Raw genomic sequence first — 12,825 nt, forward strand, 5'->3', positions numbered from 1 at the left:
CCCTTCTTTGAATGCGGAGGCTGTAGTAAATAGCAAGTAACTTTCTTTATCTTCTAGTGCTGAATTTAACCCCACCCTTGTATCTGTGGTGCAGGTGTCTTCCTGGCCATCTGCCCTGAGGTCTAAATTGTGAAAACTATCTTCTCTAATCCTTGTATAATCTTTTGATAATATGACACAATCTTCACCTTCTTGGTACCCAGACTTATTTTGAAATCTGCTGGTGATATTCAAGGCTCTCACGGAAGGCAAAAAAACAAAACAAAACAAAATAAACAAACAAAAAAAAACCCTACAGTTGATTTGTTCTGCCCAATGTTAACAGCACAGGCTTAGGAATTAAAAATACCTGTGTACAAATCTATTCTCTGCCACTTGATAACTGTGCAAACATGGTGGGTCATATAATCTTGTGTTGCCTTAATCCTCATCTGTAAACTGGACACCTAGAGAGTTGTGAGGCTACATGTGATGATGATAAAACACTTGGCATGTGCCTGCTCATCAGATGATAGTTATTCTTTTCATCTGTTCTTTCTCTTGTGTTACATTTGTTATGCATATTCTTATCGTGTGTTTGTTATTTTGTTGTTGTGCTTGCTGTTATCAAAGATGGTAATGCTATGTGTCAATGTCTCTTTCTTCTTCCTCTTTCTAGCTTTTCCTTTCCTGCTCAGCTAGCTATATGCATATGTGAGAGCTTTGATAGTTTGTGGGCACATAGGTAGACTATATTTCCAGTCTCTCTTGCGTGTGTGTGTGGTCATATCACTGAGTTCCAGCCAATGGAATATAGATAGAAGTGCTATGAGCGATTTCCAGGCCAGCCCATAAAGCCCTTTCATGAACATTCTTTCATACTGTCTCCTTCCTTTTGGGTGGTGCAGTTGTGTATGTTGTGATCTCAGATGCTAACTCTCGTGATATCAGAATCACAATATGAAAGGTGCTTAGGAGCCTGTATTAATGTTTACCAATCCTGATTAGCTTTACATAATCAAGGGATACACCCCTAAGTGTTTAAGTCCATTGTACATTTCAGAGTTTGTTTTTTATGTAATTTTCTTAACAAATATAGAAACAGGTACCTTGAAGTGGGATGCTGACATACAAAAACCTAAAATGTACAGCATTGATGATATAAATTGCTTTAAATATTCAGGCAGTGGGTTGCAAAGGAATGAGCTTAAGGACTGGAAAGTCGTGATTGTCTGGAGTTGGCGGTGGAGGGCAGGATGGACTGCAAAGGGACACAAAGAATCTCTGGTGGGAGGAGGTGAGAGAAATATTTTGAATCTTGATTATGGAAGTTATTTAACAGATGTGTACAGCTGTCAAGATTCCTCAAATCATAAAAATTAAATTGATGCAATTTATTATACATACATTTTATCACAATAAGTTGTTTAAAACAACAACAGAACCCATACATGGTAAACTCCTTGTCTTAAGTCATGAGCCTAGATGCTGAGATGAAGATTCATGTGCAAGTAATTTATTAAGAAAATGTGCTCAGAAAAAAAAACAGCATAGGAGTCAGAGAAGCGGGACAGAGAGGGAGGAGGCCAAGCAAGAGCGTGGTCCCAGGCACAGCCCTTAGGGTAGCCCTTATCCCATTGGTGGACCCTGGACTCAGGAGCATTAGGTTATGCCTCAGAGTCTATTCTGACACAAAACAAGGAAGTTGGAGAGATTCCTTTTGGCTTTGTGGGCTAAACCACTTCATTAGTCAGAGGGCAGGTCTTGATAGAATCATAGGTGCAAGCAGCTGGAAGCAAAGAACATGGAAACAGAAAGGGGTGCATAGGAAGGGTAAGAAGGACTCCACAGGGTCCAGCAGAGCCCCACCAATATCCGTGACACTCTCCTTCTAGAAGGAGGACTCATTCTTTTCTGTAATGAAGTCACAATATGCAAGTTTTCTTCAGATTTTCTTTATTAAAGAGAAGTGTAGAATTAAAGCAGAGGTGTTCTGACATAAAATTAAACTCCTGCATCTTGGGCATGGGCCTCTGGAGCGGAATGGAAAGCCTGGAGTGAACAGAAATACTCCACCACCCACCCCTCAGGCCACCTGGTCCTATGTAACCCCTCATGCCACATCAACGGACCTCCAGGAAGGCAGCAGGCAGAGTGGTTAGGGCTGGGTACTAACCTGATAGAGCTGGATTCCAGGACAAGCCTCACCATTTTTTGCTTATGTGATCTTGGGCCTGTTGCTTAACAAACTCACCTCAGTGCCTCCTCTGTGAACTGGTAAAAAGAAACGCTGTCATCTCCCAGGGTCACTGAAGGGTTTGAACAAGACAGGGTACCTAAAGCCCTTAGCAGAGTGCCCAGCCCCTCTGATGATGTAAATGTAGCCCCTTCATCTACCTCCTTGCCCTGTCCTCCTGATCACCGTCCTAGTTCATGAGCCTGGGTCCATTAATGTTGTCTGGTGTTAAGGACTGAGGCACTTTTCCTCTACCCTCCACATTGGCCCTCTGATCTTTTCCAGGGCAGGGACCTAGGCACATGTTTTTATTCATTCAGGATTTGCAGTGCTCGAAACAGGTTTTGATAAGTTTTTTGTTTTTTTGTTTGTTTGTTTTGACGGAATCTCCCTCTGTCACCCAGGCCGGAGTGCAGTGGCACTATCTCGGCTCACTGCAACCTCAGCCTCCCGGGTTCAAGCAATTCTCCTGCCTCAGCCTCCCGACTAGCTGGGATTACAGGCACGCACCACCAAGCCCAGCTAATTTTTGTATTTTTAGTAGAGACGGGGTTTCAGCATGTTGGCCAGGATAGTCTTGATCTCTTGACCTCGTGATCTGCCCTACTTGGCCTCCCAAAGGGCTGGGATTACAGGCGTAACCCACTGTGCCCGGCCCAGATTTTTATAAGTTTTAAAAGTGCCCAGATGAATCTTGTGGATGGGATGCAAAACAGCACTCCATATGAAAATGGACTGTGCACCCCTCCCCACATGACCTTCTGAGAGTCCTGATCGCCACTGCAGTTTATAGAAGCCTACAAAACACTTTATTACTCAGGCGTGAACAAAGCAGAGATTACATCTTCCCACAATAAGAAACATTTCTGGTTGTTACTTGTAGGAAAAGGAGGAATTAGCTTCAATATCTATTATCTATCTATCTCTATTAGTCAACTAGCACAAAGTTTCAGTTATACAAGATGAGTAAGTCCTAGAGATGTACTGAACACCGTGGTGCCTCTAGCTAACAATACTGCGTCATATACTTAAAAAGGTGCCAAGAGGGTAGATCTCGTGTTAAAGTAATACTCACAATAAAAATAGGACAGGAGGAAACTTTTGCAGTGATAGATATGTTTATGGTATAGATTATGATGAGGGTTTCAAGGGGATATATTTCTCTCCAACCTCATCAAGTTGTATAGATTAAATATGCACAGCTTTTTGTATATTATACCTCAACAAAGTGGTTTTTTAAAAAGATCCATTATTCATCCACCCCTCTTACCTCGTTTGTCTTGTCTATTGATCTATCCCATCTCTTTGCTTGCCCCAATTTCTCTCTTACATTTCCAGGGGCCCATGTGACAGTGTGAGGTACCACGGAAATAAGGACTTCACATCTTCTACTTGGGGAACATTATATGAATTTGTTTCTGTTTATTGGAAGTGCATTGTTTTTGCACTTAATTAGGAAGTATTTTCCATATCCTGGAGAAAGAAGTGTATTTTCTGCATCATTTCTAAATCATTGTTCAATTTTTTTCTTCATCATCATATTTATTGACTGAGTTTGATACTAGATTTTTGATATCCTTATTAAAAAAAGTAAATGAGCAAAATGAAACACACAGAATGGTTAGAGGAACAACAGCAACAACACAGTCCCTCACGAGAATGCCCTGAAGGGATCTGAGGAATATTCTGAAGCTAATTTGAACATGCAGGTTACGTCTGTCCAGATCTCCAAAAGTAGCCATCAAGCAGGTTTTACACAGGGAAAGATTTTGTTGGAAAAGCACCTGGGAGGAAAAGTGGGTTGGGAGCAGGAAGGTCTGGGAGAGCCGGCAGAACCCCAGTGAGGTAGCAGGGGAGCCAAGGGGGAGCAGACGCATCCTAGACTGCTCTGCAGCCTGAGGAAGGTTTGGCATAGCCACTTGGGAGTCCTTAAGCTAATGTCAGTGCATCTCTCAGGATTGGGCCTGCCTCAGTATCCCATTGGATACATTGGAAGCACAATCTTGATTTCAGAGCCTGCAGAGGGGTCTTAGGCTTTCTGCAGTGGGAGGGGCATGTTCATGGCTGCACCGGTGGTTTGACCCATCCTTGGTGCCATTCTGGATGTGATGTTGCACTGATGGTAAATATCAAGGCCCAGGTCAGTGCTAGACTCTGTTTGCCTGTTATCTTGAAATTACGGGAAGCCCACCACCTCCCCCAATAGCACAGCTTCCACATTCTCACTCCTGTCTCTTTTGTAGAATAGGTTATCTATCGGGGGATAATCCTTTTGTTTTTTTGACATGGAGTCTCACTCTGTTGCCCAGGCTGGAGTGCAGTGGTGCAATCTTGGCTCACTGCAACCTCTGCTTCCCGGGTTCAAGCAATTCTCCTGCCTCAGTCTCCCAAGTAGCTGGGATTACAGGCGTGCACCATCACGCCTGGCTAATTTTTGTATTTTTAGTAGAGACGGGGTTTCACCATGTTGACCAGGCTGGTCTGGAACTCCTGACCTCATGATCCACATGTCTCGGCCTCCCAAAGTGCTGGGATTACCGGCGTGAGCCACCGCACCCGGCCCATAGTCCTTTTTGTAAAGGTTTCACAGGAAGGTGGCGTGCTGTCAGTGGAGGGAACACAGAAATACAGAGGACCGCCAACATGCCAGAGAGGGGCCCTGCTGGCCACGAAAGTCTTTCCACTAACTTCACTAGAACACAAGTCTGGCTGGAGCCCCACATTTCTGGCCCTGGTGCCCAGGAAGGAAGGTGGGTGCACTGAAGGAAGCTTTGCACTTCTCCCTGCTGCTCTGGCAATAGTTTCCGTTCACGCGCTCAAGGTTGTGGCTTGACCTATGCTCTCCTGCAAAATATTTCTGGCCCTTTCCTATTTCTGAGGTTCTTTGTTTTTCCCCTCCCATGTTCCCATACTCTTAAGCTATCTTCTGCGTGTGTTGTTGCTGTTCCTTTGGCTTTTTTTTCCTCCCCACCTCCCCAGAAATGTGTCTGCTTCAGTGTAATGTGGCAGTGAAAATCTGGGAGATTGGAAGAAATTTGTGTTTGGTTGGGTTTTCCCACACACCTCTGTTTGTCCTGTGAACTAAGAGCCCCAAAAGAAGCACCAAACATTTATTTCCCATGGTAGGAAAAGCCAGGACAGAACAAGCCATTCTGGACCTTGGAGAAAGCACTTTGGGTTCTGGTTTCCTTCAGGTTTGATGCCATCCTCACATTTGGCTGAAGGGCAACAGGCAACTGTTCTTCAGACGGCTGTACCATACAGAGCACCACGTGGCTAGCCCAGTCCTGGCCAAGCTCTGGGGTAGAACCAGCTCTGCCCTTCACTCTCTGTGGCTTTTGCCAAGTCCCTCATTGAGTCTCAGCTTCCCCATCGGCAACACAGGGGTAAGGTAGCAGGGTTGCAAGAGCGTCCTGCCACCTCCTGGGCTGCAATGGATACCCCATCAAGATGAGACAATGGACAGGGGGCAGTATGCCCTTGTAGTGCCTGTGCATGCATCAGGCCGGCACTGCTCAGAGTGCTCCTGAGGCATCCTGACCTTGAGAGATGCTAACACTTGTTATTTGAAAAGCGTTTTTTTTCTAAGTTAAAAATAGGTTTGAGAAATGCTGGATTAGGAATGTTTTAAACAGATTCATCACTACAGGACTTCTCAGGGGCCTTTAATGCACTGTGAGTCTCCAGCAGTGTTTTCTAACAGTGCATGCGTTTATCCTAAGAGACATGAAATGCACTGGGATGGACTCGTTGGTTTAATCAATGGGTAGTTCATGAGAAGCTTCAACCTGAAAGGTCTGAGGGCTCTTGACACCCAAGAAAGCCCAGGGGAGGATCCTTGACATCTGTGAAGCATCAGATCCAAGATCTCCCAGAGTGACCACATACCCTTTCAGAGTCCACTCGGGTATTTCTATCAAGAATTTATGTGGTTGTGCTTATCCTCACATTAATTAAGCCTCGTTTTAACATTCTATAAAGCTTAGTCTTGCAATTGATGACCACTCATTGCCCTAACTGGAGCACCCCACAAAATGCCCCCTGGTTTCCCTTGTTTGTATGTGGAACACACAGTAGAGTCCCTCCCATGAAGCTCTGAGTCACTGCTGAAATCCATGTTCCTGTTGATAATTTATCCCAAATTTGTGTTTTCTGCCGCAGAACCACCACTTTTTTTTTTTTTTTTTTTTTTTTTTTTGAGACAGAGTCTCGCTCTGTCGCCCAGGCTGGAGTGCAGTGGCGCAATCTCGGCTCACTGCAAGCTCCGCCTCCCGGGTTCACGCCATTCTCCTGCCTCAGCCTCCTGAGTAGCTGGGACTACAGGCGCCCGCCACCACGCCTGGCTAATTTTTTGTATTTTTAGTAGAAACGGGGTTTCACCGTGGTCTCGATCTCCTGACCTTGTGATCCGCCCGCCTCGGCCTCCCAAAGTGCTGGGATTACAGGCGTGAGCCACCGCGCCCGGCTTAGAACCACCACTTTTTAAGATCCCTTTATTATGGCTTTCCTTCCACCACCATCACCAGCATTTAGCTTGTTTTATGAAGAAATGAATCTCTTTGGTTGTTTAAATCACTTCTGGGGAGTTCTAAGGCTACAGTGAGTGGTGAGGATCGAGTTGGCCAGGTTCACTCACCAGGTGGAGGGCTCGCTCCCATGCATAGCCCGCATTCCCACATCCCACTCCTTTTCTCCTGAAGGGAGCTCAAAGGGTCTACACCTGGCTTCTCTCCACCCCTTTACTGGAGGTGGAGTGGCTTTTAAATTGGTCATATTTGGAAAGAATAGCTGGGAAGCCTTAGCCCAGCTCTGCTCCTCTTCCTCTTGAAAGAGAGCTGCCTGTGGCTCAGTAGATACATTTGTCCAGTTCTGTGGTTTAATTAACAGGTTTCTTTTTTCCGTCACTCCCCCATCCCCCATGTCTTAACTTGCTCAGACCCCAGACAATAAAGTGGGCAGGGGAGAGGGAAGGGCTTCTTTTTCTCCAGAGGATACTGAGCACCAGAAGACTAAGTAGGCAATAAATGCCACAGGAGTGTGGAAGGGGAGGTGAGTACCAAGGCCTGCTACATTAAGACATAACAACACATGATATCATGGTTAGCGTTGGAGGAGCAATTCCTACAAGCCAGGAGCGGGTGAAGGGCTTCTCATAGGCTAGCTCACCCAATTCTCACATCCCTGCAGGTACTGTCATGATCATTTACAGACCAGGAAGTTGAAACTTTCACATTGGTAATAACTCACTGGGATTGGAGTCCATTCTTTCTAAGCAGAAAGAGATACCTTTGTGGAGAAACTGAATCTTGACTGCAGGTCAGTGTGTAGAGCGCCCTTGACATAAGTAACTCCATCTTGGAAAAAGACCATTTTACATTTCAAAAGGCATCGAGGACCAGATGTTTTTGCCTGATCAAAACACTGCATTCAAGCAAATAAGGACATAACCAAACATACTCTTCCACTATAAGCCCTCACCAGAGGACTGGCCATAAAAGAGCAGGACTTCAGCAGCTCAAAACGGCCGACTTAACAGATGCTGTCTTGCTGTCATTTGTGATAAGTACACGGCATCTGCCGCCGAAGGCTCTATGCATGCCAAATACTCTTTCTTGAAAGATGTTGATGCTGACTGGCACCTGGGGCATTCCAGAACATTATTTTTGTTCATGTTGCTCTCCCTGAACTGGTTTGTTAACTCTTTTTCCTATCCCTTTTCTCTTGATGTCAAATGTTACTTTGTTTGATGTGGAATATTTAATCTATAACATTTATATATTGATTAAGTATACTATGATGTATGGTTTGCAATACTGACTGACTTGGGGAGTGGCTTGAGCCTGTGTGCCTGTGGCTCTGACTACAGAGTGAATAGGTGGTACCAAGGGGAACTGCCTCCTTGGGAACTCCATGCAGCTCGTGGCTTTTGTGACTGAAACAGCACCAGCAAAAGTGTGACCTCGTGGAAAGATGTGAAAACGCATAGACTTCGTTATCTCTGACCTTGTGCCCCTCATGATAGTTGAACTCAGAGCAGCAGAGAGAAAAGGGAAGACACCAGCTGCTGAGAGCTGCCCTCACCATGGTGTTGCATGGCAGGTAGAAAGCCACATGGGCTCTGCTCCACCAGCCCCATAGACAGGCTCCCAGGACAGCTCACCTTTCAGGAAGTCCTGCTGACACTGTTGTTGTTGCATTAGATAGAAGTTTGCCTCCATGTAACCTCTCCACCCTGGGCTGCGTCAAACTGCCCACAGGAAATGTCACCTCTATAATAACAAAAACCAACTAGAGGACTTCTTATCTTCTCTTTTGCAGACCAGAGGCTTCCAGTTCCTCTAATGCTTCTCCACTGGTTCTGCTGGCCCTCTTGGGACTGCTGGTTGTCAAGCTCCCTCACACTGTCGTCCCCAGGATGCCCAGAGTTTCCCAGCAGCATTGGAGAGAGGCAGCACACAGTGGGGCAGCACACAGTGGGACCCTAGTGGGAGGGGAGGCAGCAGGCTCAGAAGAGTTCAAAACCTCAGTCCCAAGATTCTGGACTTTAGCTAAGACACAATAGCACATGGCTGAAGATTCTTCATCAGGGGAGGAAGAGGGGAGTGGGTGTGAGGCCAGGGATCCTGGAAAGTTGTTCTGCAGGCAGCTCTAAGGGGAGACCTGAGGAGAGAAAGGAGGCAGCTGCCTCTCAGTCAATTCAAATTACCTCTTGTGAATTTGTCTTTCTATGCCTGGCTTATTTCACTTAACATAATGACCTCCAGTTCCATCCATGTTGCTGCAAATAACATGATTTCATTCATTTATGGCTGAATAATGTTTCATTGTGCATATAGACCACATTTTCTTTATCTATTCATCCATTGATGAACACTTAGGTTGATTCCATATCTTAACTAGGATGAACAGTGCTGCAATAAACACGGTGGTGCAGTATCCCTTTGATATACTGATTTCCTTTCCTTTGTAAAAATACCCAATAATGGGATTGCTGGAGGTACCTTTGTTCCATATTTAGCTTTTTGATAGATCTCCAGTTGTTTTGTTGAGTTGCTTGAGGTCCTTGTACATATTCTGGATATTAGTTCTTTGGTGAATGGTTTATGTGTCTGTTTTAATACCAACACCATGCTGTTTGGGTTACAATATAAGCTGTTACATTTTAAGATCATTTGATATGAAGCTACAGTAACCATTCACCAGTAAAGGGGTGGAGAGAAGCCAGGTGTAGACACTTTGAGCTCCCTTCAGGAGAAAAGGAGTGGGATGTGGGAATGGGGGCTATGCATGGGAGCGAGCCCTCCACCTGGTGAGTGAACCTGGTCAACTCGATCCTCACCATTCACTGTAGCCTTTCTATATGCAAACCATTCTATAGATTGTCTCTCATTCTATAGATTGTCTCTTCACTCCATTGGTTGTTTCCTTCACTATGCAGAAGCTTTTTCATTTAATACCGTCCCATTTGTCTATTTTTGTTTTTGTTGCCTGTGCTTTTGAAGTGTTAGCCACAAGAGCTTTGCCTAGATTAACGTCTTGAAACATTTTCCCTATGCTTTCATCTAGTAGTTTTATAGTTTTAGGTTTTATGTTTAAATTTTTAATCCATTATGAGTAGGTTTTTGTGACAGATAGGGGTCCAGTTTCATTCTGCATGTGGCTATTCAGTTTTCCCAGAAGAACGTATTGAAGAGGGTGTCCTTTCCTCAGTGTATGTTTTTGGCACTTTTGTTGAAAATAAGTTGGCTGTAAGTGCGTGAATTTATTTCCGGGCTCCTATTTCATTCCATTGGTTTATGTGTCTGTTTTAATACCAACACCATGCTGTTTGGGTTACAATATAAGCTGTTACATTTTAAGATCATTTGGTATGAAGCTACAGTAACCAGAATACCGTTTTTCATAATCCAGGTGACTGATTTTGATCTTCTTACCACCTTCAAGATTGAGAGAATAATTTCTACACATTTGAAAGAAACCAAGATCTGCTTACGTTTCCTAGTTGGTTAAACACATAGTTTCAGATCTTTTCTCTATTTCAATTACATATTCCTGAGAACCAAACTGCTTTACTTGAAAGTTGCTCCAATGTTCTGACAGACTGACACTTTTAGTTCTTTAAACACATAATGAGCTGCTTTGAATTGTAGTGCATTTTATAAGAAACTGCCTTATTTTCAGAGTGGCTATACCGTTTTTGCATTCCCACTGGCTATGTATGAAAACACTAGTTTTAGTGTTCTGTATTCTTGTCAGCACTTGATATTGTCAATTTAAAAAAAAAGGTATTCTAGTAAGTGTGTAGTTGTATCTCATTGCAATTTTAATTTGCATTTTCCTAATGACTAACAATATTGACAATCGTATGTGCTTATTTGCCATCTATACTTTTTTTTTTTTTTTTGATGGAGTGTCTATTCAGATCTTTTTTATTGGGCTGGTTTCTTAATGTCGAGTACAGTGTATTTGCTAGGGAAACTTCACAAAGTGTTGCAGCAGTTCTCATGACAGACAGTGAGAAAAAGAGATGTTCTACCTAGCTATGTCTGCCACGAAGGGATCAGGGTATGGAGTTTATATGAGGGTTTACAGAATTTGGCTCAGGGCTGGGGATCACTTCTTTTAGTGCTTTAGCAATAACCTGAATACCTTTATTAGTGCCTGGAAGTCTTCAAGTCCCCAGCCTGAGTTCAAGCCACAGAAGACAACACAAAGCTGGCCAAGTCACAGGGTAGTCAAGGTACTCTCTATTTCTCAGGTGAGACAGAGAAAAAAGTGGGGGGACCTTGGGGACCCTACAATCACTGGTACATGGAATGACACAAATGAATCTTAAACTCGTTATGCTGAGAAAAAAGCTACACACAAAGGAGTAGATATGGCATGATGCCATTTATATACGATATTCTAGAACAAGCAAAACTAAGCTAGAGCAACATAACGCAGATCAGCGGTTGCCTGGGACAGGGGATAAGGGAGTCATTGACTGAAATGGGGCATAAGGTACTTTTTGAGGTGTGAAGATGTCCTATATTTGATTATGATGGTGATTCAGAGAGGTATGCAATTGTTGAATTTGTTGACCTGTACACTTAAAATGGGTGCAAGCAAATGACTCTTCAATACGTTGTTAACTGAAAAACTAATGAGGGAAATCATAGAGATTCTTATAAGAATCTGCCATATTGCAAAATGTCAGAAAAAAATTCTGTCCCCTGTCCTCTTTGTTTTTCTCCAAGGTCTAGAAATGGAAGTGAATGAATTTTTACAATCTCTTATGAATTAGCTGTTAAAAATCTTTTGCATGTAGATTCTTTACAGAAATTTCCAAATGCTTTTTAAATCTTTGTAACCTTCTAGGAAATAATAAAATTTGTTGATTTCAGATGAAGGATGCTTTGTTATAGTTTTAACTCTGCAGAGATGTCATTTGGTAATTGTGATTATTTATCAAGCTACTACCATGTGTTTTATTTCAGCCAAAATTTCCACTGTAGATGGTGAAATTAGGGCTCAGGAAGGCTAAATGACTCATCTGTATGAGCCATAAATGGGTGAAGTGAACCCGGTCTGTTTGGTGCTAAATCCCGGGTACCTTCTATTTCACCACCGGTGAGAACACAGAGTGCTAATTAAGGAGGCTGGAGTTGGAATTCCTGCTCCATCATTTAGTCACGTGTGACCTTGGACAGATCACTTGACCTCAATTCCCTTACCCACAGGTTAGGTGATTGCCTGCATTGCTCCTCCTTCTGGTCTACTACATAGTCTCGGGGGAGCAGTTTGCATTGATTACACTGTGAATGGCACCCCATGGAGGCAGCTCTGGGATGACAATCTCCCTGTTAACTTTAAAGGTCATTGTGGGATTTCCACCCAGAAAATTTATGTGGAATATTCTGAAAACCCTCAAGCACTGATCTCAATCAGGTAGTACTGGTACTATCACTCAAAATCCTTTAATAGCTCCCACATTTCCATGGAATCTGCTGTGAACTCCTCAACTCTTTATAATCTCTTTATAATCTAGCCAAAACCAGCAATCGTATCTCCCTCCACTCTTTGCTCCATGCCCACTACCTCTGCCAGGCCCACGGCTTTCCTGTCTTCAGATGTCATCAACCACCTGTTGGCATGTCATGTGATCTAGGGATAAAACTCCCCAGATAAAGTGAAAGTAGTGGAAGCCAGATGCACTATAATGGGCCCGCCAAATTCCACCCTCTGCCAGAGATCTGTGGGTGGCTCTGAATGCTCTACAGGGCTGGAGCTTCTGAATGTGTGTCACCCTAACAGATGTATATAATGTTTTACACATTTTTAAATGTGTATGTGTGTATATATATTAATCTCCCTGGCTCTTGGCTCCTGGTATCAGGACGCAAGCATATCTGTTCCCTAATTTCATTCCTGCCTACCCCTGCACAGGGACCAAGCTCACCTCACCTCTTGGTTTTGGTAGCTCTACTTCATTTCTCCTGGAAACTCTCCCTACCCCTTCCACATGGCCAAATTCTATTCATCCCTCAGGCCCTTTCTCTTCCACGAAGCCGTTCCCAGTCCCTTCAACCAACATGGTCCTGTTTTCTAAACCCCATAGAACTTGCATT

This window comes from Macaca mulatta, chromosome 2 (genome assembly GCF_049350105.2).
Source record: "Macaca mulatta isolate MMU2019108-1 chromosome 2, T2T-MMU8v2.0, whole genome shotgun sequence".
Classification (NCBI taxonomy): Eukaryota; Metazoa; Chordata; class Mammalia; order Primates; family Cercopithecidae; genus Macaca; species Macaca mulatta.